Source organism: Pleuronectes platessa, chromosome 8 (genome assembly GCF_947347685.1).
Source record: "Pleuronectes platessa chromosome 8, fPlePla1.1, whole genome shotgun sequence".
NCBI classification, from domain to species: domain Eukaryota; kingdom Metazoa; phylum Chordata; class Actinopteri; order Pleuronectiformes; family Pleuronectidae; genus Pleuronectes; species Pleuronectes platessa.
The window spans coordinates 6,958,568-6,981,881 of NC_070633.1; the positions used below are offsets into that span (position 1 = coordinate 6,958,568).

Below are 23,314 nucleotides of genomic sequence, written 5' to 3' on the forward strand. Positions count from 1 at the left end.
GTTGGAAAACCGTATGATGAAAGTCAAAGAACAAGCAGGCAACAAAATAAGCAGATTTATACACCTATTCCTTAAATAAGACCCAATTTGTCCGCTTAGTCCTTCAACAACTCTTGAGTTATCAATATTTAGTCAAGAAAAATCCACCTGGAGACATTAAGAGCCCTCTGCATTGACAAGCTTTATTTGTGAATGATATATGCAATATGAGATGAAACAAATCCATATAAATGGGCGAGCTGCCTAGGCCACTCCCCTTTCAGATCAAAGGAAGCGAGTCTCTGTGGCGCAATTGGTTAGCGCGTTCGGCTGTTAACCGAAAGGTTTGTGGTTCAAGCCCACCCAGGGACGTGTGTTCTTTTATGAAATAGGTAGTTTGATCGTGAAAACCAATCTTCTTTCTGTGAACATAGGGAAGGGTTGGAAAACCGTATGATGAAAGTCAAAGAACAAGCAGGCAACAAAATAAGCAGATTTATACACCTATTCCTTAAATAAGACCCAATTTGTCCGCTTAGTCCTTCAACAACTCTTGAGTTATCAATATTTAGTCAAGAAAAATCCACCTGGAGACATTAAGAGCCCTCTGCATTGACAAGCTTTATTTGTGAATGATATATGCAATATGAGATGAAACAAATCCATATAAATGGGCGAGCTGCCTAGGCCACTCCCCTTTCAGATCAAAGGAAGCGAGTCTCTGTGGCGCAATTGGTTAGCGCGTTCGGCTGTTAACCGAAAGGTTGGTGGTTCAAGCCCACCCAGGGACGTGTGTTCTTTTATGAAATAGGTAGTTTGATCGTGAAAACCAATCTTCTTTCTGTAAACATAGGGAAGGGTTGGAAAACCGTATGATGAAAGTCAAAGAACAAGCAGGCAACAAAATAAGCAGATTTATACACCTATTCCTTAAATAAGACCCAATTTGTCCGCTTAGTCCTTCAACAACTCTTGAGTTATCAATATTTAGTCAAGAAAAATCCACCTGGAGACATTAAGAGCCCTCTGCATTGACAAGCTTTATTTGTGAATGATATATGCAATATGAGATGAAACAAATCCATATAAATGGGCGAGCTGCCTAGGCCACTCCCCTTTCAGATCAAAGGAAGCGAGTCTCTGTGGCGCAATTGGTTAGCGCGTTCGGCTGTTAACCGAAAGGATGGTGGTTCAAGCCCACCCAGGGACGTGTGTACTTTTATGAAATAGGTAGTTTGATCGTGAAAACCAATCTTCTTTCTGTGAATATAGGGAAGGGTTGGAAAATCGTATGATGAAAGTCACAGAACAAGCAGGCAACAAAATAAGCAGATTTATACACCGATTCCTTAAATAAGACCCAATTAGTCCACTTAGTCCTTCAACAACTCTTGAGTTATCTATATTTAGTCAAGAAAAATCCACCTTGAGACATTAAGAGCCCTCTGCATTGACAAGCTTTATTTGTAAATTAAATATGCAAAATGAATTCACACAAATTCATTTTAATGGACGAGCTCTCCTAGGCCACTCCCCTTTCAGATCAAAGGAAGCCGGTCTCTGTGGCGCAATTGGTTAGCGCGTTCGGCTGTTAACCGAAAGGTTGGTGGTTCAAGCCCACCCAGGGACGTGTGTTCTTTTATGAAATAGGTAGTTTGATCGTGAAAACCAATCTTCTTTCTGTGAACATAGGGAAGGGTTGGAAAACCGTATGATGAAAGTCAAAGAACAAGCAGGCAACAAAATAAGCAGATTTATACACCTATTCCTTAAATAAGACCCAATTTGTCCGCTTAGTCCTTCAACAACTCTTGAGTTATCAATATTTAGTCAAGAAAAATCCACCTGGAGACATTAAGAGCCCTCTGCATTGACAAGCTTTATTTGTGAATGATATATGCAATATGAGATGAAACAAATCCATATAAATGGGCGAGCTGCCTAGGCCACTCCCCTTTCAGATCAAAGGAAGCGAGTCTCTGTGGCGCAATTGGTTAGCGCGTTCGGCTGTTAACCGAAAGGTTTGTGGTTCAAGCCCACCCAGGGACGTGTGTTCTTTTATGAAATAGGTAGTTTGATCGTGAAAACCAATCTTCTTTCTGTGAACATAGGGAAGGGTTGGAAAACCGTATGATGAAAGTCAAAGAACAAGCAGGCAACAAAATAAGCAGATTTATACACCTATTCCTTAAATAAGACCCAATTTGTCCGCTTAGTCCTTCAACAACTCTTGAGTTATCAATATTTAGTCAAGAAAAATCCACCTGGAGACATTAAGAGCCCTCTGCATTGACAAGCTTTATTTGTGAATGATATATGCAATATGAGATGAAACAAATCCATATAAATGGGCGAGCTGCCTAGGCCACTCCCCTTTCAGATCAAAGGAAGCGAGTCTCTGTGGCGCAATTGGTTAGCGCGTTCGGCTGTTAACCGAAAGGTTGGTGGTTCAAGCCCACCCAGGGACGTGTGTTCTTTTATGAAATAGGTAGTTTGATCGTGAAAACCAATCTTCTTTCTGTAAACATAGGGAAGGGTTGGAAAACCGTATGATGAAAGTCAAAGAACAAGCAGGCAACAAAATAAGCAGATTTATACACCTATTCCTTAAATAAGACCCAATTTGTCCGCTTAGTCCTTCAACAACTCTTGAGTTATCAATATTTAGTCAAGAAAAATCCACCTGGAGACATTAAGAGCCCTCTGCATTGACAAGCTTTATTTGTGAATGATATATGCAATATGAGATGAAACAAATCCATATAAATGGGCGAGCTGCCTAGGCCACTCCCCTTTCAGATCAAAGGAAGCGAGTCTCTGTGGCGCAATTGGTTAGCGCGTTCGGCTGTTAACCGAAAGGATGGTGGTTCAAGCCCACCCAGGGACGTGTGTACTTTTATGAAATAGGTAGTTTGATCGTGAAAACCAATCTTCTTTCTGTGAATATAGGGAAGGGTTGGAAAATCGTATGATGAAAGTCACAGAACAAGCAGGCAACAAAATAAGCAGATTTATACACCGATTCCTTAAATAAGACCCAATTAGTCCACTTAGTCCTTCAACAACTCTTGAGTTATCTATATTTAGTCAAGAAAAATCCACCTGGAGACATTAAGAGCCCTCTGCATTGACAAGCTTTATTTGTAAATTAAATATGCAAAATGAATTCACACAAATTCATTTTAATGGACGAGCTCTCCTAGGCCACTCCCCTTTCAGATCAAAGGAAGCCGGTCTCTGTGGCGCAATTGGTTAGGGCGTTCGGCTGTTAACCGAAAGGTTGGTGGTTCAAGCCCACCCAGGGACGTGTGTTCTTTTATGAAATAGGTAGTTTGATCGTGAAAACCAATCTTCTTTCTGTGAACATAGGGAAGGGTTGGAAAACCGTATGATGAAAGTCAAAGAACAAGCAGGCAACAAAATAAGCAGATTTATACACCTATTCCTTAAATAAGACCCAATTTGTCCGCTTAGTCCTTCAACAACTCTTGAGTTATCAATATTTAGTCAAGAAAAATCCACCTGGAGACATTAAGAGCCCTCTGCATTGACAAGCTTTATTTGTGAATGATATATGCAATATGAGATGAAACAAATCCATATAAATGGGCGAGCTGCCTAGGCCACTCCCCTTTCAGATCAAAGGAAGCGAGTCTCTGTGGCGCAATTGGTTAGCGCGTTCGGCTGTTAACCGAAAGGATGGTGGTTCAAGCCCACCCAGGGACGTGTGTACTTTTATGAAATAGGTAGTTTGATCGTGAAAACCAATCTTCTTTCTGTGAATATAGGGAAGGGTTGGAAAATCGTATGATGAAAGTCACAGAACAAGCAGGCAACAAAATAAGCAGATTTATACACCGATTCCTTAAATAAGACCCAATTAGTCCACTTAGTCCTTCAACAACTCTTGAGTTATCTATATTTAGTCAAGAAAAATCCACCTGGAGACATTAAGAGCCCTCTGCATTGACAAGCTTTATTTGTAAATTAAATATGCAAAATGAATTCACACAAATTCATTTTAATGGACGAGCTCTCCTAGGCCACTCCCCTTTCAGATCAAAGGAAGCCGGTCTCTGTGGCGCAATTGGTTAGGGCGTTCGGCTGTTAACCGAAAGGTTGGTGGTTCAAGCCCACCCAGGGACGTGTGTTCTTTTATGAAATAGGTAGTTTGATCGTGAAAACCAATCTTCTTTCTGTGAACATAGGGAAGGGTTGGAAAACCGTATGATGAAAGTCAAAGAACAAGCAGGCAACAAAATAAGCAGATTTATACACCTATTCCTTAAATAAGACCCAATTTGTCCGCTTAGTCCTTCAACAACTCTTGAGTTATCAATATTTAGTCAAGAAAAATCCACCTGGAGACATTAAGAGCCCTCTGCATTGACAAGCTTTATTTGTGAATGATATATGCAATATGAGATGAAACAAATCCATATAAATGGGCGAGCTGCCTAGGCCACTCTCCTTTCATAACAAAGGAAGCCTGGTCTCTGTGGCGCAATTGGTTAGCGCGTTCGGCTGTTAACCGAAAGGATGGTGGTTCAAGCCCACCAAGGGACCTGTGTACTTTTATGAAATAGGTAGTTTGATCGTGAAAACCAATCTTCTTTCTGTGAACAGAGGGAAAGGTTGGAAAACCGTATGATGAAATTCACAGAACAAGCAGGCAACAAAATAAGCAGATTTATACACCGATTCCTTAAATAAGACCCAATTAGTCTGCTTAGTCCTTCAACAACTCTTGAGATATCTATATTTAGTCAAGAAAAATCCACCTGGAGACATTAAGAGCCCTCTGCATTGACAAGCTTTATTTGTAAATTAAATATGCAAAATGAATTCACACAAATTCATTTTAATGGACGAGCTCTCCTATGCCACTCCCCTTTCAGATCAAAGGAAGCCGGTCTCTGTGGCGCAATTGGTTAGCGCGTTCGGCTGTTAACCGAAAGGTTGGTGGTTCAAGCCCATCCAGGGACGTGTGTTCTTTTATGAAATAGGTAGTTTGATCGTGAAAACCAATCTTCTTTCTGTGAACATAGGGAAGGGTTGGAAAACCGTATGATGAAAGTCACAGAACAAGGAATTCAATACAATAGACAGCATTATAAACCTTTTCCTTCAACAAGTCTTGAGTCATCTATATATAGTTAAAACAAAATCCAGATGGACAAATTAAGAACCCTCTGTATTGACAAGCTTTATTTGTGAATGATATATGCAATATGAGATCAAACAAATCCTTATCAATGGGCGAGCTGCGTATGCCACTCTCCTTTCATAAGAAAGGAAGCGAGTCTCTGTGGCGCAATCGGTTAGCGCGTTCGGCTGTTAACCGAAAGGATGGTGGTTCAAGCCCACCCAGGGACGTGTGTACTTTTATGAAATAGGTAGTTTGATCGTGAAAGCCAATCTTCTTTCTGTGAACATTGGGAAGGGTTGGAAAACCGTATGATGAAAGTCACAGAACAAGCAGGCAACAAAATAAGCAGATTTATACACCTATTCCTTAAATAAGACCCAATTTGTCCGCTTAGTCCTTCAACAACTCTTGAGTTATCAATATTTAGTCAAGAAAAATCCACATGGAGACATTAAGAGCCCTCTGCATTGACAAGCTTTATTTGTAAATTAAATATGCAAAATGAATTCACACAAATTCATTTTAATGGACGAGCTCTCCTAGGCCGCTCCCCTTTCATATCAAAAGAAGCCGGTCTCTGTGGCGCAATTGGTTAGCGCGTTCGGCTGTTAACCGAAAGGATGGTGGTTCAAGCCCACCCAGGGACGTGTGTTCTTTTATGAAATAGGTAGTTTGATCGTGAAAACCAATCTTCTTTCTGTGAACATAGGGAAGGGTTGGAAAACCGTATGATGAAAGTCAAAGAACAAGCAGGCAACAAAATAAGCAGATTTATACACCTATTCCTTAAATAAGACCCAATTTGTCCGCTTAGTCCTTCAACAACTCTTGATTTATCAATATTTAGTCAAGAAAAATCCACCTGGAGACATTAAGAGCCCTCTGCATTGACAAGCTTTATTTGTGAATGATATATGCAATATGAGATGAAACAAATCCATATAAATGGGCGAGCTGCCTAGGCCACTCCCCTTTCAGATCAAAGGAAGCGAGTCTCTGTGGCGCAATTGGTTAGCGCGTTCGGCTGTTAACCGAAAGGTTGGTGGTTCAAGCCCACCCAGGGACGTGTGTTCTTTTATGAAATAGGTAGTTTGATCGTGAAAACCAATCTTCTTTCTGTAAACATAGGGAAGGGTTGGAAAACCGTATGATGAAAGTCAAAGAACAAGCAGGCAACAAAATAAGCAGATTTATACACCTATTCCTTAAATAAGACCCAATTTGTCCGCTTAGTCCTTCAACAACTCTTGAGTTATCAATATTTAGTCAAGAAAAATCCACCTGGAGACATTAAGAGCCCTCTGCATTGACAAGCTTTATTTGTGAATGATATATGCAATATGAGATGAAACAAATCCATATAAATGGGCGAGCTGCCTAGGCCACTCCCCTTTCAGATCAAAGGAAGCGAGTCTCTGTGGCGCAATTGGTTAGCGCGTTCGGCTGTTAACCGAAAGGATGGTGGTTCAAGCCCACCAAGGGACCTGTGTACTTTTATGAAATAGGTAGTTTGATCGTGAAAACCAATCTTCTTTCTGTGAACAGAGGGAAAGGTTGGAAAACCGTATGATGAAATTCACAGAACAAGCAGGCAACAAAATAAGCAGATTTATACACCGATTCCTTAAATAAGACCCAATTAGTCCACTTAGTCCTTCAACAACTCTTGAGTTATCTATATTTAGTCAAGAAAAATCCACCTGGAGACATTAAGAGCCCTCTGCATTGACAAGCTTTATTTGTAAATTAAATATGCAAAATGAATTCACACAAATTCATTTTAATGGACGAGCTCTCCTAGGCCACTCCCCTTTCAGATCAAAGGAAGCCGGTCTCTGTGGAGCAATTGGTTAGGGCGTTCGGCTGTTAACCGAAAGGTTGGTGGTTCAAGCCCACCCAGGGACGTGTGTTCTTTTATGAAATAGGTAGTTTGATCGTGAAAACCAATCTTCTTTCTGTGAACATAGGGAAGGGTTGGAAAACCGTATGATGAAAGTCAAAGAACAAGCAGGCAACAAAATAAGCAGATTTATACACCTATTCCTTAAATAAGACCCAATTTGTCCGCTTAGTCCTTCAACAACTCTTGAGTTATCAATATTTAGTCAAGAAAAATCCACCTGGAGACATTAAGAGCCCTCTGCATTGACAAGCTTTATTTGTGAATGATATATGCAATATGAGATGAAACAAATCCATATAAATGGGCGAGCTGCCTAGGCCACTCTCCTTTCATAACAAAGGAAGCCTGGTCTCTGTGGCGCAATTGGTTAGCGCGTTCGGCTGTTAACCGAAAGGATGGTGGTTCAAGCCCACCAAGGGACCTGTGTACTTTTATGAAATAGGTAGTTTGATCGTGAAAACCAATCTTCTTTCTGTGAACAGAGGGAAAGGTTGGAAAACCGTATGATGAAATTCACAGAACAAGCAGGCAACAAAATAAGCAGATTTATACACCGATTCCTTAAATAAGACCCAATTAGTCTGCTTAGTCCTTCAACAACTCTTGAGATATCTATATTTAGTCAAGAAAAATCCACCTGGAGACATTAAGAGCCCTCTGCATTGACGAGCTTTATTTGTAAATTAAATATGCAAAATGAATTCACACAAATTCATTTTAATGGGCGAGCTGCGTATGCCACTCTCCTTTCATAAGAAAGGAAGCGAGTCTCTGTGGCGCAATCGGTTAGCGCGTTCGGCTGTTAACCGAAAGGATGGTGGTTCAAGCCCACCCAGGGACGTGTGTACTTTTATGAAATAGGTAGTTTGATCGTGAAAGCCAATCTTCTTTCTGTGAACATTGGGAAGGGTTGGAAAACCGTATGATGAAAGTCACAGAACAAGCAGGCAACAAAATAAGCAGATTTATACACCTATTCCTTAAATAAGACCCAATTTGTCCGCTTAGTCCTTCAACAACTCTTGAGTTATCAATATTTAGTCAAGAAAAATCCACATGGAGACATTAAGAGCCCTCTGCATTGACAAGCTTTATTTGTAAATTAAATATGCAAAATGAATTCACACAAATTCATTTTAATGGACGAGCTCTCCTAGGCCGCTCCCCTTTCAGATCAAAAGAAGCCGGTCTCTGTGGCGCAATTGGTTAGCGCGTTCGGCTGTTAACCGAAAGGATGGTGGTTCAAGCCCACCCAGGGACGTGTGTACTTTTATTAAATAGGTAGTCTGATTGTGTAAACCAATCTTCTTTCTGTGAACAGAGAGAAGGCTTGGAAAACCGTATGATGAAAGTCACAGAACAAGGAATTCAATACAATGGACAGCATTATAAACCTTTTCCTTCAACAAGTCTAGAGTCATCTATATATAGTTAAAACAAAATCCAGATGGACACATTAAGAACCCTCTGTATTGACAAGCTTTATTTGTGAATGATATATGCAATATGAGATCAAACAAATCCTTATCAATGGGCGAGCTGCCTAGGCCACTCTCCTTTCATAACAACGAAGCGAGTCTCTGTGGCGCAATTGGTTAGCGCGTTCGGCTGTTAACCGAAAGGTTGGTGGTTCAAGCCCACCCAGGGACGTGTGTTCTTTTATGAAATAGGTAGTTTGATCGTGAAAACCAATCTTCTTTCTGTGAACATAGGGAAGGGTTGGAAAACCGTATGATGAAAGTCAAAGAACAAGCAGGCAACAAAATAAGCAGATTTATACACCTATTCCTTAAATAAGACCCAATTTGTCCGCTTAGTCCTTCAACAACTCTTGAGTTATCAATATTTAGTCAAGAAAAATCCACCTGGAGACATTAAGAGCCCTCTGCATTGACAAGCTTTATTTGTGAATGATATATGCAATATGAGATGAAACAAATCCATATAAATGGGCGAGCTGCCTAGGCCACTCCCCTTTCAGATCAAAGGAAGCCGGTCTCTGTGGCGCAATTTGTTAGCGCGTTCGGCTGTTAACCGAAAGGATGGTGGTTCAAGCCCACCCAGGGACGTGTGTACTTTTATGAAATAGGTAGTTTGATCGTGAAAACCAATCTTCTTTCTGTGAACAGAGGGAAGGGTTGGAAAACAGTATGATGAAAGTCACAGAACAAGCAGGCAACAAAATAAGCAGATTTATACACCGATTCCTTAAATAAGACCCAATTAGTCTGTTTAGTCCTTCAACAACTCTTGAGTTATCTATATTTAGTCAAGAAAAATCCACCTGGAGACATTAAGAGCCCTCTGCATTGACAAGCTTTATTTGTAAATTAAATATGCAAAATGAATTCACACAAATTAATTTTAATGGACGAGCTCTCCTATGCCACTCCCCCTTCAGATCAAAGGTAGCCGGTCTCTGTGGCGCAATTGGTTAGCGTGTTCGGCTGTTAACCGAAAGGTTGGTGGTTCAAGCCCACCCAGGGACGTGTGTTCTTTTATGAAATAGGTAGTTTGATCGTGAAAACCAATCTTCTTTCTGTGAACATAGGGAAGGGTTGGAAAACCGTATGATGAAAGTCACAGAACAAGGAATTCAATACAATGGACAGCATTATAAACCGTTTCCTTCAACAAGTCTAGAGTCATCTATATATAGTTAAAACAAAATCCAGATGGACACATTAAGAACCCTCTGTATTGACAAGCTTTATTTGTGAATGATATATGCAATATGAGATCAAACAAATCCTTATCAATGGGCGAGCTGCCTAGGCCACTCTCCTTTCATAACAAAGGAAGCGAGTCTCTGTGGCGCAATTGGTTAGCGCGTTCGGCTGTTAACCGAAAGGTTGGTGGTTCAAGCCCACCCTGGGACGTGTGTACTTTTATGAAATAGGTAGTTTGATCGTGAAAACCAATCTTCTTTCTGTGAATATAGGGAAGGGTTGGAAAACCGTATGATGAAAGTCACAGAACAAGCAGGCAACAAAATAAGCAGATTTATACACCTATTCCTTAAATAAGACCCAATTTGTCCACTTAGTCCTTCAACAACTCTTGAGTTATCAATATTTAGTCAAGAAAAATCCACCTGGAGACATTAAGAGCCCTCTGCATTGACAAGCTTTATTTGTAAATTAAATATGCAAAATGAATTCACACAAATTCATTTTAATGCACGAGCTCTCCTAGGCCACTCCCCTGTCAGATCAAAGGAAGCCGGTCTCTGTGGCGCAATTGGTTAGCGCGTTCGGCTGTTAACCGAAAGGTTGGTGGTTCAAGCCCACCCAGGGACGTGTGTTCTTTTATGAAATAGGTAGTTTGATCGTGAAAACCAATCTTCTTTCTGTGAACATAGGGAAGGGTTGGAAAACCGTATGATGAAAGTCAAAGAACAAGCAGGCAACAAAATAAGCAGATTTATACACCTATTCCTTAAATAAGACCCAATTTGTCCGCTTAGTCCTTCAACAACTCTTGAGTTATCAATATTTAGTCAAGAAAAATCCACCTGGAGACATTAAGAGCCCTCTGCATTGACAAGCTTTATTTGTGAATGATATATGCAATATGAGATGAAACAAATCCATATAAATGGGCGAGCTGCCTAGGCCACTCTCCTTTCATAACAAAGGAAGCCTGGTCTCTGTGGCGCAATTGGTTAGCGAGTTCGGCTGTTAACGGAAAGGATGGTGGTTCAAGCCCACCCAGGGACGTGTGAACTTTTATGAAATAGGTAGTTTGATCGTGAAAACCAATCTTCTTTCTGTGAATATAGGGAAGGGTTGGAAAACCGTATGATGAAAGTCACAGAACAAGCAGGCAACAAAATAAGCAGATTTATACACCGATTCCTTAAATAAGACCCAATTAGTCCACCTAGTCCTTCAACAACTCTTGAGTTATCTATATTTAGTCAAGAAAAATCCACCTGGAGACATTAAGAGCCCTCTGCATTGACAAGCTTTATTTGTGAATGATATATGCAATATGAGATCAAACAAATCCTTATCAATGGGCGAGCTGCCTAGGCCACTCTCCTTTCATAACAAAGGAAGCGAGTCTCTGTGGCGCAATTGGTTAGCGCGTTCGGCTGTTAACCGAAAGGTTGGTGGTTCAAGCCCACCCAGGGACGTGTGTACTTTTATGAAATAGGTAGTTTGATCGTGAAAGCCAATCTTCTTTCTGTGAACATTGGGAAGGGTTGGAAAACCGTATGATGAAAGTCACAGAACAAGCAGGCAACAAAATAAGCAGATTTATACACCTATTCCTTAAATAAGACCCAATATGTCCGCTTAGTCCTTCAACAACTCTTGAGTTATCAATATTTAGTCAAGAAAAATCCACATGGAGACATTAAGAGCCCTCTGCATTGACAAGCTTTATTTGTGAATGATATATGCAATATGAGATCAAACAAATCCTTATCAATGGGCGAGCTGCCTAGGCCACTCCCCTTTCAGATCAAAGGAAGCCGGTCTCTGTGGCGCAATTGGTTAGCGCGTTTGGCTGTTAACCGAAAGGATGGTGGTTCAAGCCCACCCAGGGACGTGTGAACTTTTATGAAATAGGTAGTTTGATCGTGAAAACCAATCTTCTTTCTGTGAACAGAGGGAAGGGTTGGAAAACAGTATGATGAAAGTCACAGAACAAGCAGGCAACAAAATAAGCAGATTTATACACCGATTCCTTAAATAAGACCCAATTAGTCTGTTTAGTCCTTCAACAACTCTTGAGTTATCTATATTTAGTCAAGAAAAATCCACCTGGAGACATTAAGAGCCCTCTGCATTGACACGCTTTATTTGTAAATTAAATATGCAAAATGAATTCACACAAATTAATTTTAATGGACGAGCTCTCCTATGCCACTCCCCCTTCAGATCCAAGGAAGCCGGTCTCTGTGGCGCAATTGGTTAGCGTGTTCGGCTGTTAACCGAAAGGTTGGTGGTTCAAGCCCACCCAGGGACGTGTGTTCTTTTATGAAATAGGTAGTTTGATCGTGAAAACCAATCTTCTTTCTGTGAACATAGGGAAGGGTTGGAAAACCGTATGATGAAAGTCACAGAACAAGGAATTCAATACAATGGACAGCATTATAAACCTTTTCCTTCAACAAGTCTAGAGTCATCTATATATAGTTAAAACAAAATCCAGATGGACACATTAAGAACCCTCTGTATTGACAAGCTTTATTTGTGAATGATATATGCAATATGAGATCAAACAAATCCTTATCAATGGGCGAGCTGCATAGGCCACTCTCCTTTCATAACAAAGGAAGCGAGTCTCTGTGGCGCAATTGGTTAGCGCGTTCGGCTGTTAACCGAAAGGTTGGTGGTTCAAGCCCACCCAGGGACGTGTGTACTTTTATGAAATAGGTAGTTTGATCGTGAAAGCCAATCTTCTTTCTGTGAACATTGGGAAGGGTTGGAAAACCGTATGATGAAAGTCACAGAACAAGCAGGCAACAAAATAAGCAGATTTATACACCTATTCCTTAAATAAGACCCAATATGTCCGCTTAGTCCTTCAACAACTCTTGAGTTATCAATATTTAGTCAAGAAAAATCCACATGGAGACATTAAGAGCCCTCTGCATTGACAAGCTTTATTTGTGAATGATATATGCAATATGAGATCAAACAAATCCTTATCAATGGGCGAGCTGCCTAGGCCACTCTCCTTTCATAACAAAGGAAGCGAGTCTCTGTGGTGCAATTGGTTAGCGCGTTCGGCTGTTAACCGAAAGGATGGTGGTTCAAGCCCACCCAGGGACGTGTGTACTTTTATGAAATAGGTAGTTTGATCGTGAAAACCAATCTTCTTTCTGTGAATATAGGGAAGGGTTGGAAAACCGTATGATGAAAGTCACAGAACAAGCAGGCAACAAAATAAGCAGATTTATACACCTATTCCTTAAATAAGACCCAATTTGTCCACTTAGTCCTTCAACAACTCTTGAGTTATCAATATTTAGTCAAGAAAAATCCACCTGGAGACATTAAGAGCCCTCTGCATTGACAAGCTTTATTTGTAAATTAAATATGCAAAATGAATTCACACAAATTCATTTTAATGCACGAGCTCTCCTAGGCCACTCCCCTTTCAGATCAAAGGAAGCCGGTCTCTGTGGCGCAATTGGTTAGCGCGTTCGGCTGTTAACCGAAAGGTTGGTGGTTCAAGCCCACCCAGGGACGTGTGTTCTTTTATGAAATAGGTAGTTTGATCGTGAAAACCAATCTTCTTTCTGTGAACATAGGGAAGGGTTGGAAAACCGTATGATGAAAGTCAAAGAACAAGCAGGCAACAAAATAAGCAGATTTATACACCTATTCCTTAAATAAGACCCAATTTGTCCGCTTAGTCCTTCAACAACTCTTGAGTTATCAATATTTAGTCAAGAAAAATCCACCTGGAGACATTAAGAGCCCTCTGCATTGACAAGCTTTATTTGTGAATGATATATGCAATATGAGATGAAACAAATCCATATAAATGGGCGAGCTGCCTAGGCCACTCTCCTTTCATAACAAAGGAAGCCTGGTCTCTGTGGCGCAATTGGTTAGCGAGTTCGGCTGTTAACGGAAAGGATGGTGGTTCAAGCCCACCCAGGGACGTGTAAACTTTTATGAAATAGGTAGTTTGATCGTGAAAACCAATCTTCTTTCTGTGAACAGAGGGAAGGGTTGGAAAACCGTATGATGAAAGTCACAGAACAAGCAGGCAACAAAATAAGCAGATTTATACACAGATTCCTTAAATAATACCCAATTAGTCCGCTTAGTCCTTCAACAACTCTTGAGTTATCAATATTTAGTCAAGAAAAATCCACCTGGAGACATTAAGAGCCCTCTGCATTGACAAGCTTTATTTGTGAATGATATATGCAATATGAGATGAAACAAATCCATATAAATGGGCGAGCTGCCTAGGCCACTCTCCTTTCATAACAAAGGAAGCCTGGTCTCTGTGGCGCAATTGGTTAGCGCGTTCGGCTGTTAACCAAAAGGATGGTGGTTCAAGCCCACCCAGGGATGTGTGTACTTTTATGAAATAGGTAGTCTGATTGTGTAAACCAATCTCTTTCTGTGAACAGAGAGAAGGCTTGGAAAACCATATGATGAAAGTCACAGAACAAGGAATGCAATACAATAGACAGCATTATAAACCTTTTCCTTCAACAAGTCTTGAGTCATCTATATATAGTTAAAACAAAATCCAGATGGACACATTAAGAACCCTCTGTATTGACAAGCTTTATTTGTGAATGATATATGCAATATGAGATCAAACAAATCCTTATCAATGGGCGAGCTGCCTAGGCCACTCTCCTTTCATAACAAAGGAAGCCGGTCTCTGTGGCGCAATTGGTTAGCGCGTTCGGCTGTTAACCGAAAGGTTGGTGGTTCAAGCCCGCCCAGGGACGTGTGTTCGTTTATGAAATAGGTAGTTTGATCGTGAAAACCAATCTTCTTTCTGTGAACATAGGGAAGGGTTGGAAAACCGTATGATGAAAGTCAAAGAACAAGCAGGCAACAAAATAAGCAGATTTATACACCTATTCCTTAAATAAGACCCAATTTGTCCGCTTAGTCCTTCAACAACTCTTGAGTTATCAATATTTAGTCAAGAAAAATCCACCTGGAGACATTAAGAGCCCTCTGCATTGACAAGCTTTATTTGTGAATGATATATGCAATATGAGATGAAACAAATCCATATAAATGGGCGAGCTGCCTAGGCCACTCTCCTTTCATAACAAAGGAAGCCTGGTCTCTGTGGCGCAATTGGTTAGCGCGTTAGGCTGTTAACCGAAAGGATGGTGGTTCAAGCCCACCCAGGGACGTGTGAACTTTTATGAAATAGGTAGTTTGATCGTGAAAACCAATCTTCTTTCTGTAAACAGAGAGAAGGCTTGGAAAACCGTATGATGAAAGTCACAGAACAAGGAATGCAATACAATAGACAGCATTATAAACCTTTTCCTTCAACAAGTCTTGAGTCATCTATATATAGTTAAAACAAAATCCAGATGGACAAATTAAGAACCCTCTGTATTGACAAGCTTTATTTGTGAATGATATATGCAATATGAGATCAAACAAATCCTTATCAATGGGCGAGCTGCGTATGCCACTCTCCTTTCATAAGAAAGGAAGCGAGTCTCTGTGGCGCAATCGGTTAGCGCGTTCGGCTGTTAACCGAAAGGATGGTGGTTCAAGCCCACCCAGGGACGTGTGTACTTTTATGAAATAGGTAGTTTGATCGTGAAAACCAATCTTCTTTCTGTGAATATAGGGAAGGGTTGGAAAACCGTATGATGAAAGTCACAGAACAAGCAGGCAACAAAATAAGCAGATTTATACACCGATTCCTTAAATAAGACCCAATTAGTCCGCTTAGTCCTTCAACAACTCTTGAGTTATCTATATTTAGTCAAGAAAAATCCACCTGGAGACATTAAGAGCCCTCTGCATTGACAAGCTTTATTTGTGAATGATATATGCAATATGAGATGAAACAAATCCATATAAATGGGCGAGCTGCCTAGGCCACTCTCCTTTCATAACAAAGGAAGCGGGTCTCTGTGGCGCAATTGGTTAGCGCGTTAGGCTATTAACCGAAAGGATGGTGGTTCAAGCCCACCCAGGGACGTGTGTACTTTTATGAAATAGGTAGTTTGATCGTGAAAAACAATCTTCTTTCTGTGAATATAGAGAAGGGTTGGAAAACCTTATGATGAAAGTCACAGAACAAGGAATGCAATACAATAGACAGCATTATAAACCTTTTCCTTCAACAAGTCTTGAGTCATCTATATATAGTTAAAACAAAATCCAGATGGACAAATTAAGAACCCTCTGTATTGACAAGCTTTATTTGTGAATGATATATGCAATATGAGATCAAACAAATCCTTATCAATGGGCGAGCTGCGTATGCCACTCTCCTTTCATAAGAAAAGAAGCGAGTCTCTGTGGCGCAATTGGTTAGCGCGTTCGGCTGTTAACCGAAAGGATGGTGGTTCAAGCCCACCCAGGGACGTGTGTACTTTTATGAAATAGGTAGTTTGATCGTGAAAACCAATCTTCTTTCTGTGAATATAGGTAAGGGTTGGAAAACCGTATGATGAAAGTCACAGAACAAGCAGGCAACAAAATAAGCAGATTTATACACCGATTCCTTAAATAAGACCCAATTAGTCCGCTTAGTCCTTCAACAACTCTTGAGTTATCTATATTTAGTCAAGAAAAATCCACCTGGAGACATTAAGAGCCCTCTGCATTGACAAGCTTTATTTGTAAATTAAATATGCAAAATGAATTCACACAAATTCATTTTAATGGACGAGCTCTCCTAGGCCACTCCCCTTTCAGATCAAAGGAAGCCGGTCTCTGTGGCGCAATTGGTTAGCACGTTCGGCTGTTAACCGAAAGGTTGGTGGTTCAAGCCCACCCAGGGACGTGTGTACTTTTATGAAATAGGTAGTTTGATCGTGAAAACCAATCTTCTTTCTGTGAACATAGGGAAGGGTTGGAATATGGAGGACCATACATGACTTAAGTAAAAATAAATAAATAAATAAATACAGAAATAAATAAATAAATAAAAAAGGAAATAAATAAATTAATACAGAAAAAAATTAATAAATATGTTAATACCAAAATAAATGTCAAAATAAATGTCTTAAATATATTTGCACATTTATTTATTCCCTGACACATTTCCTTTTCATTTGCAGTGTCCTTATGCTAATGAGAAAGGCGGGCCTAATCGCAGTCTCATGCAGGATTGGTCACAAGAGTGTAATGATCCAGCCCTACTGCCTCTCAATGCTGACTGGTGTCCAGTAGCTGTTTGCAGCGTTGAGCCAGTTCACACTTAAAATGAACTAGTTCAAGTTTAGAGGGTTAGTTAAGGTTATTTTTTATTGGGATGATTTAGGTGTCAGTAGTCCTGACTGTGAGCGTCACGTGTTCTACTGAGCACAAAGAGCGAGCCGAGAGGAGAAGGAGGAAACCGAAATTCCAGCTCGGTACAAACCACCTGTAGCTTCTGCTCTGATCATGACGCCGCTGATCTCTGAGCAGATGTGACCAGAGAAACTCTGTGTTTCCACTGTTCTACAAAGTCACTGAGCGGCTGTTTCACGGTGAAAAGCTCAAGTCTCAGTCACTGCCCGTGTCTCTGAGCGAGTGTGTGGCGGAGCGCTGGGGCTGTGTGTGTGTAGCTCAGTTGACCAATCCTGCTCGAGACCGCGGTTAGGCCCGCCTTTCTCATTAGCATAAGGACACTGAAATCGAAAAATAAAAGTTGGAATAAATGTGGAAATAAATAAATAAATGTGGAAATAAATGCAGAATTAAATGAATCAATGTGTTAAACTTATTTCCACATTTATTTATTTATTCCCACATTTATTCAGACTTTTATTTATTTCCACATTTATTTATTTTTCGATTTCAGTGTCCTTATGTAAATGAGGCAGGATGTCCCAGCCTCAATCCCGAGTAGGATTGGTCAACTGAGTGATCCAGACAGAAGTAATCTATACCTAGCGAACCTCCTTGTAGTGCTAGCGTAACATGTCATCATTTGCAGTGTCCTTATGCAAATGATGACCGGGTTCGGACCCAGAAGCCGTCCCATACGGATCCGGGCCTACAGCCAAAACAGAAGGTTGTGATTTAAAACCTGACGGAGTGATTCTATTTTTAACCGGCGCAGCTTTGTAATCATTACGGTAGTGGTTTAGCGGAGCTTCTGTTTTTTTAACAGGCGCAGCTTTTGTAGTGATTACGTTAGTGTTTTAGCGGATAAGGAAACGCATTGACCAATTGCATGCGAGTTAAGGCATCCCGCGAGATACTGCTCAGCCAATCAAGTCTGTGCATCTCAGGCGGTAAAAATTTAGACTATACAGTGCAGACAGAGACAGAGCGAGTAAGAGGTAAGTTGCACACGAGAGGAAGGTAGAATCAAAAAGAAAGATAGGGAGACAGGTAGAGAAAACACAGGGAGAGAAACGGAGTACTGAAATGGAGAAAGGGAGAGAAACGTAATGAACAAATAGCGCTCTCCAAAAAAAGTAAAGTTGGGCAATCCGGAATGGACCGACTCATTTCTGTTCATACTTCCCACTGGGAGCACTAAACCTGTGTTTCTTATATGATCAGAAACTGTGGCACTTATTAAAAGTGCCAATGTGAAACGCCATTATGAGACAAAACATAAAGGTTAAGAACAAACATATCCAGTTAAATCTGAAGTGAGATCACAGAAAATAAGTGGTCTCAGAGCCAAATATGACCAGTCCCCCAGGATCCTGAGCCACTCATTCACTGCCCAACAACGTGCTCATGAGTGTTCCTTCAGAGTTGCTTGGATTTTGGGTCGACACAAAAAGCCATTTACTGATGGAGGGTTTGAAATACGGTCCTACTTTTATTTAGTTAATTAGAGAACATTATACATGTGTGCAATCATACATATATGTTCAGTTCTATGTTATGTGACAATAAATATTGTCAATTTATTTTTAATCGTACTGAATTCATTTGATTTGACAGTCAGGTATTGAGTACATGCAGTTGCTGATACAACTGCTAGGCTACTTAAATATATATCACACTAAATAGTTAGAAATGATGATCTTCCGGACCTTTGCTTAAAGAAATTTTCTCAAACTGGACCTCGTTAAAGTTTAGTGGAATACCCCTGATGGCTTCAGACCAGAGACCACTGGCAGACCTGCTGCGGGATGTGGCTAACCAGCTTGAGAACTGTGAGTTTATTTTGTTTATATCTGTAAACAGTTTAACTAACAGTTGTATCCAACTTTTGCCAACGTATTGTATGACACTGAATTAGCCACCCATGTGATGATCGTCGCTTTGGTATTTTTTGTGCAGCATCGGGTACCAGTAGCATGCTTACTGCATCCACACCGTCCAGGAATGTGACACCAAGGCACCCAGTGGAAGGTAAGTTTCTGCAGCGAACACAATGTGAGCTAAATCCATCCCACACTGTTAGTTAGCTTACATTTGTAAGACTTGTCACTTCTCTTGATCCTAGCCGAGGTGTCAAGACTCTTTGCTCCATACTCCCATGGCGAGAGAAGCTCCACAAGGCGGCGACCCCTTGGTGTGCCCACACTCTCCTCTTTCACCCGTACCTTTTGCTGTCTCGAGGATAAGAGTGGTAACATTGTCCCCAGCCGATTCACAAAAGAAAAACTTGCTTCTGCAGGGTTAGGGGAAAAACGTTTGACGTTTCAAGTTATGTTAAACATCATGATGAGGATTGACACATGCTTCTTCAGCTGTCAGTATATTTTTACGCTGCATGTCAATTTTGTATCCAATAAATAAAATGCAATAACCTTAAAAACATGAAGGATCTTTTATGTCACACCAGTGATTTGCATTATGTTTCCATTTCAGGTAGTCAAACAAATCCCAATGATTTTAGGGAGTTTATTTTAACAGCCTATCCAAAACTCCGACAAGGGGGTGGATTTGAGTTGCTCAGGACTGCAGGAACAACAAGGAGTCGCAATCTGAACCTCATCCCTTGTCCCAATGAGGGCTACAATGTTAAATATTTAAAAGATACACAAATTGGTCATGCAGTTCTTTTCATTCGACCACTCCAAAGGAGCCTGGATCTCGAGGCTGTAAGTTCCTCCCTTTAATACTGCTGTTCTTCCCTAAAATGCAGAGTATAAAGTATTTCTTGTATTGAGTCTTACAATTATCTGTTTTTTACAGGCATGTCAACCAGAAAGCATGGTTGGACCACCTGCTAAATGCATTTCTTGTGGAGAGGAGTTTTCTTTTTCAGAAATAAAAGATCACAGTGATGAATGCATGAGGTACTGCCCTACAGAACTAAAACATAGTTTGTCAAGCACATTGTGTAACATTAATCATGTTACACGATATAAAACATACTAACCCTAACAACAAAAATGATCTATTTTTACCCAAGACCACCACAGAGCAGTGGTGAGGGAGAGGTAGGCACAGAAAGGGCCAGCTCCTCCCGAAGTCAAGATACTTTTGTGCGTACATTGAGGAGACGAGAGGAGAGTGAGCCGGCGAGGGCCAGCAGCTCAACCTGTACCATGCCACCTCAGGGAGATGTGCCTGCCCCAGAGCTAATTGATCTGGATCCCTTTGGGGAGAGAAGCATCTCTGGTTGGTTACATATTTTGAAAATTACATAAAATATTTCAATGAATAGTTGCACTCACATATCAATTGATCCAATGTTAATTATAAAATGTGTAAATCTATTTTTAGATTGGAAAATTGCCACCAATGCCAAAGAAGCAGCAAGGGCATATAAAGAAGCCATTTTGAGCCAGCATGCTTCTAGGAAAGCACTGAGTCTCATTATGGATCTTGGGGACAGTGCAGAGGACAGGGAAAGGGCAATCCTTTAATTTTATAAGATGGCTCATGTTGAGTGGGCCTGCCCCTTGACATGCACTCTTATTGGTAACACACTTACTTACTAACTAACTAACTTACTTACAAATGACCAAATCCTATTTTCTGTTAACTGAAATCTGTGCTGTGTTTTGCTTTTTCAGGAGATCCAGCAATTGGCGATGGTGTGACTCGCCATTTCTTCTCAACCATCATGCACAAACTTCAGAATGGTTTTGAGATTAATTTCGGTAAGTACAAATTTTAATTTTCACTATCTCATATATTTTACTTGTGTTTTATGACACACTCCAGATTCGACCACTGTAGATGTGTTAGAAGCTTCTTCTTTTGTTGCTTTGTTAAGGTACTATCCCGTATGTCAGTAAGGTTGTTTGTACGGGTTCCAGGCTGAAACCAGATCACCCCAAGAATGTGAATGTAGGTTATTTTAACCTGTAAGTTTCTGCAGGATAAAGTCAACCAGGTTATCCAGTGGCTGATTGACAATCCCTTTACTATTGCTGTTTGACAGTTGAAAATCTATGTGATTTGACTTTTCTATTTTCATTTAAGTGCCAGGGGGAGCTCTGCTTTTTGAGGGTGAAAAGGATCATCTGCTACCCTCCACTTCCCTTGTCCTTTTGGAGAGTGATTTACAGTGCCTTGCATAAGTATTCACCCCCTTTGGACTTTTCTACATTTTGTCATGGTATAACCACAGATTAAAATTTATTTCATCGTGAGTTTATGTAATGGACCAACACAAAATAGTGCATCATTTGGAAGTGGGGGGAAATATTACATGGATTTTACAATTATTTACAAATAAAAATCTGAAAAGTGTTGAGTGCATATGTATTCACCCCCTTTACTGTGAAACCCCTAACAAAGATCTGGTGCGACCAATTGCATTCACAAGTCACATTTGCAAGTCACATAATTAGTAAATAGGGTCCACCTGTCTGCAATTTAATCTCAGTATAAATACACCTGTTCTGTGACGGACTCAGAGTTTGTTGGAGATCATTACTGAACAAACAGCATCATGAAGACCAAGGAGCTCACCAAACAGGTCAGGGATAAAGTTGTGGAGAAATGTGAAGCAGGGTTAGGTTATAAAAAAATATCCAGAGCTTTGAACATCTCTCTGAGCACCATAAAATCCATCATAAGAAAATGGAAAGAATATGGCACAACCGCAAACCTACCAAGAGGAGGCCGTCCACCCAAACTGAAGAGTCGGACAAGGAGAAAATTAATCAGAGAAGCAACCAGGAGGCCCATGGTTACTCTGGAGGAGTTGCAGAGATCCACAGCTGAGGTGGGAGAATCTGTCCACAGGACAACTATTAGTCGTCTACTCCACAAATCTGGCCTTTATGGAAGAGTGGCAAGAAGAAAGCCATTGTTGAAAGGGATCCATAAAAAATCCCGTTTGGAGTTTGCCAGAAGCCATGTGGGAGACACAGCAAACATGTGGAAGAAGGTGCTCTGGTCAGATGAGACCAAAATTGAACTTTTTGGCCTCAATGCAAAACGCTATGTGTGGCGAAAACCCAACACTGCCCATCACCCTGAGCACACCATCCCAACAGTGAAACATGGTGGTGGTAGCATCATGCTGTGGGGATGCTTCTCTTCAGCAGGTACAGGGAAACTGGTCAGGATAGAGGGAAAGATGGATGGAGCCAAATACAGGGAAATCCTTGAAGAAAATCTGATGCAGTCTGCAAAAGACTTGAGACTGGGGCGGAGGTTCATCTTCCAGCAGGACAATGACCCTAAACATACAGCCAGAGCTACAAAGGAATGGTTTGGATTAAAGAATGTTAATGTCTTAAAATGGCCCAGTCAAAGCCCAGACCTCAATCCAATAGAGAATCTATGGCAAGACTTGAAGATTGCGGTTCACAGACGGTCTCCATCCAATCTGACTGAGCTTCATCTTTTTTGCCAAGAAGAATGGACAAACCTTTCCATCTCTAGATGTGCAAAGCTGGTAGAGACATACCCCAAAAGACTTGCAGCTGTAATTGCAGCGAAAGGGGGTTCTACCAAGTATTGACACAGGGGGGTGAATACTTATGCACCCAACAGATGTCAACTTTTTTGTTCTCATTATTGTTTGTGTCACAATAAAATGTATTTTGCACCTCCAAAGTACTATGCATTTTTTGTTGATCAAACGGGAAAAAGTTTATTTAAGTCTATTTGAATTCCAGTTAGTAACAGTACATAATGGGAAAAAGTCCAAGGGGGGTGAATACTTATGCAAGGCACTGTATATGGTGGAAAATGGTAATCCAAAGGGCAGTGTCACTATTCCAATATTGTATTCCAATGTGATTAGTGTGTTTTGTCTGAAGTTCAGGGTGATATTGGACATTCTCTCCATTCCAACAGATTTTCCTGGATGAGCTTGACAGACATGCAATGTTAACAAAGTAATATTGGATGTATCCTAAAATTGTTATCACTCTTTTGCCATGGCATGCAAAAAGGGAACACATCTGAATGTAACTTACTTCATAGATGGAACTAGAGCAGAAAGGTCAGCATATGTATATGGAAAGTGGTTTGAGGAACCCACCCTCATACCCAGCATTTCTTCCTGTTTAACATTTTGCTGGAAGATGTTTGATAAACACATCCTCTGTGCGTTCAAGTAACTTAAGTGAACAGGTGACTGTAGTCATGCTACTCTGCACAGTGGTTGAGATGTAGGATGGTGTTTGTAGGCAAGATTGACCACTATATGTATATTACATTACATTTCATTTAGCTGACGCTTTTATCCAAAGCGACTTACAATAAGTGCATCAACCCAGAGGGTAC

General features: G+C 40.6%; 1 long non-coding RNA gene and 27 other non-coding genes across 28 annotated transcripts; all 28 read left to right on the forward strand.

Moving 5' to 3' along the window:
• Positions 1-696: 696 nt before the first annotated feature.
• Positions 697-770, forward strand: trnan-guu (transfer RNA asparagine (anticodon GUU)). Its single transcript has one exon. It is a non-coding gene; the product is annotated as a tRNA-Asn (tRNA).
• Positions 771-1,115: 345 nt separating this feature from the next.
• trnan-guu (transfer RNA asparagine (anticodon GUU)) lies at positions 1,116-1,189 on the forward strand. Its single transcript has one exon. It is a non-coding gene; the product is annotated as a tRNA-Asn (tRNA).
• Positions 1,190-1,535: 346 nt separating this feature from the next.
• On the forward strand, positions 1,536-1,609 carry trnan-guu (transfer RNA asparagine (anticodon GUU)). The gene has a single exon. It is a non-coding gene; the product is annotated as a tRNA-Asn (tRNA).
• A 764-nt stretch (positions 1,610-2,373) lies between these two features.
• Positions 2,374-2,447, forward strand: trnan-guu (transfer RNA asparagine (anticodon GUU)). Its single transcript has one exon. It is a non-coding gene; the product is annotated as a tRNA-Asn (tRNA).
• A 345-nt stretch (positions 2,448-2,792) lies between these two features.
• Positions 2,793-2,866, forward strand: trnan-guu (transfer RNA asparagine (anticodon GUU)). Its single transcript has one exon. It is a non-coding gene; the product is annotated as a tRNA-Asn (tRNA).
• Positions 2,867-3,631: 765 nt separating this feature from the next.
• Positions 3,632-3,705, forward strand: trnan-guu (transfer RNA asparagine (anticodon GUU)). The gene has a single exon. It is a non-coding gene; the product is annotated as a tRNA-Asn (tRNA).
• A 1,186-nt stretch (positions 3,706-4,891) lies between these two features.
• On the forward strand, positions 4,892-4,965 carry trnan-guu (transfer RNA asparagine (anticodon GUU)). The gene has a single exon. It is a non-coding gene; the product is annotated as a tRNA-Asn (tRNA).
• Positions 4,966-5,281: 316 nt separating this feature from the next.
• trnan-guu (transfer RNA asparagine (anticodon GUU)) lies at positions 5,282-5,355 on the forward strand. Its single transcript has one exon. It is a non-coding gene; the product is annotated as a tRNA-Asn (tRNA).
• Positions 5,356-5,701: 346 nt separating this feature from the next.
• trnan-guu (transfer RNA asparagine (anticodon GUU)) lies at positions 5,702-5,775 on the forward strand. The gene has a single exon. It is a non-coding gene; the product is annotated as a tRNA-Asn (tRNA).
• A 345-nt stretch (positions 5,776-6,120) lies between these two features.
• trnan-guu (transfer RNA asparagine (anticodon GUU)) lies at positions 6,121-6,194 on the forward strand. The gene has a single exon. It is a non-coding gene; the product is annotated as a tRNA-Asn (tRNA).
• Positions 6,195-7,798: 1,604 nt separating this feature from the next.
• Positions 7,799-7,872, forward strand: trnan-guu (transfer RNA asparagine (anticodon GUU)). Its single transcript has one exon. It is a non-coding gene; the product is annotated as a tRNA-Asn (tRNA).
• A 346-nt stretch (positions 7,873-8,218) lies between these two features.
• trnan-guu (transfer RNA asparagine (anticodon GUU)) lies at positions 8,219-8,292 on the forward strand. The gene has a single exon. It is a non-coding gene; the product is annotated as a tRNA-Asn (tRNA).
• A 315-nt stretch (positions 8,293-8,607) lies between these two features.
• On the forward strand, positions 8,608-8,681 carry trnan-guu (transfer RNA asparagine (anticodon GUU)). Its single transcript has one exon. It is a non-coding gene; the product is annotated as a tRNA-Asn (tRNA).
• Positions 8,682-9,446: 765 nt separating this feature from the next.
• On the forward strand, positions 9,447-9,520 carry trnan-guu (transfer RNA asparagine (anticodon GUU)). Its single transcript has one exon. It is a non-coding gene; the product is annotated as a tRNA-Asn (tRNA).
• Positions 9,521-9,836: 316 nt separating this feature from the next.
• trnan-guu (transfer RNA asparagine (anticodon GUU)) lies at positions 9,837-9,910 on the forward strand. The gene has a single exon. It is a non-coding gene; the product is annotated as a tRNA-Asn (tRNA).
• A 346-nt stretch (positions 9,911-10,256) lies between these two features.
• On the forward strand, positions 10,257-10,330 carry trnan-guu (transfer RNA asparagine (anticodon GUU)). The gene has a single exon. It is a non-coding gene; the product is annotated as a tRNA-Asn (tRNA).
• A 765-nt stretch (positions 10,331-11,095) lies between these two features.
• trnan-guu (transfer RNA asparagine (anticodon GUU)) lies at positions 11,096-11,169 on the forward strand. The gene has a single exon. It is a non-coding gene; the product is annotated as a tRNA-Asn (tRNA).
• A 345-nt stretch (positions 11,170-11,514) lies between these two features.
• trnan-guu (transfer RNA asparagine (anticodon GUU)) lies at positions 11,515-11,588 on the forward strand. The gene has a single exon. It is a non-coding gene; the product is annotated as a tRNA-Asn (tRNA).
• A 346-nt stretch (positions 11,589-11,934) lies between these two features.
• Positions 11,935-12,008, forward strand: trnan-guu (transfer RNA asparagine (anticodon GUU)). The gene has a single exon. It is a non-coding gene; the product is annotated as a tRNA-Asn (tRNA).
• A 316-nt stretch (positions 12,009-12,324) lies between these two features.
• On the forward strand, positions 12,325-12,398 carry trnan-guu (transfer RNA asparagine (anticodon GUU)). Its single transcript has one exon. It is a non-coding gene; the product is annotated as a tRNA-Asn (tRNA).
• A 345-nt stretch (positions 12,399-12,743) lies between these two features.
• On the forward strand, positions 12,744-12,817 carry trnan-guu (transfer RNA asparagine (anticodon GUU)). Its single transcript has one exon. It is a non-coding gene; the product is annotated as a tRNA-Asn (tRNA).
• A 346-nt stretch (positions 12,818-13,163) lies between these two features.
• trnan-guu (transfer RNA asparagine (anticodon GUU)) lies at positions 13,164-13,237 on the forward strand. Its single transcript has one exon. It is a non-coding gene; the product is annotated as a tRNA-Asn (tRNA).
• A 1,155-nt stretch (positions 13,238-14,392) lies between these two features.
• Positions 14,393-14,466, forward strand: trnan-guu (transfer RNA asparagine (anticodon GUU)). Its single transcript has one exon. It is a non-coding gene; the product is annotated as a tRNA-Asn (tRNA).
• A 736-nt stretch (positions 14,467-15,202) lies between these two features.
• On the forward strand, positions 15,203-15,276 carry trnan-guu (transfer RNA asparagine (anticodon GUU)). Its single transcript has one exon. It is a non-coding gene; the product is annotated as a tRNA-Asn (tRNA).
• Positions 15,277-15,621: 345 nt separating this feature from the next.
• On the forward strand, positions 15,622-15,695 carry trnan-auu (transfer RNA asparagine (anticodon AUU)). Its single transcript has one exon. It is a non-coding gene; the product is annotated as a tRNA-Asn (tRNA).
• A 316-nt stretch (positions 15,696-16,011) lies between these two features.
• trnan-guu (transfer RNA asparagine (anticodon GUU)) lies at positions 16,012-16,085 on the forward strand. The gene has a single exon. It is a non-coding gene; the product is annotated as a tRNA-Asn (tRNA).
• Positions 16,086-16,431: 346 nt separating this feature from the next.
• trnan-guu (transfer RNA asparagine (anticodon GUU)) lies at positions 16,432-16,505 on the forward strand. The gene has a single exon. It is a non-coding gene; the product is annotated as a tRNA-Asn (tRNA).
• A 3,076-nt stretch (positions 16,506-19,581) lies between these two features.
• On the forward strand, positions 19,582-20,727 carry LOC128445411 (uncharacterized). Its single transcript, XR_008339456.1, has 3 exons — positions 19,582-19,719; positions 19,814-19,917; positions 20,641-20,727. It is a non-coding gene; the product is annotated as an uncharacterized LOC128445411 (long non-coding RNA).
• The last annotated feature ends 2,587 nt before the right edge of the window (positions 20,728-23,314 follow it).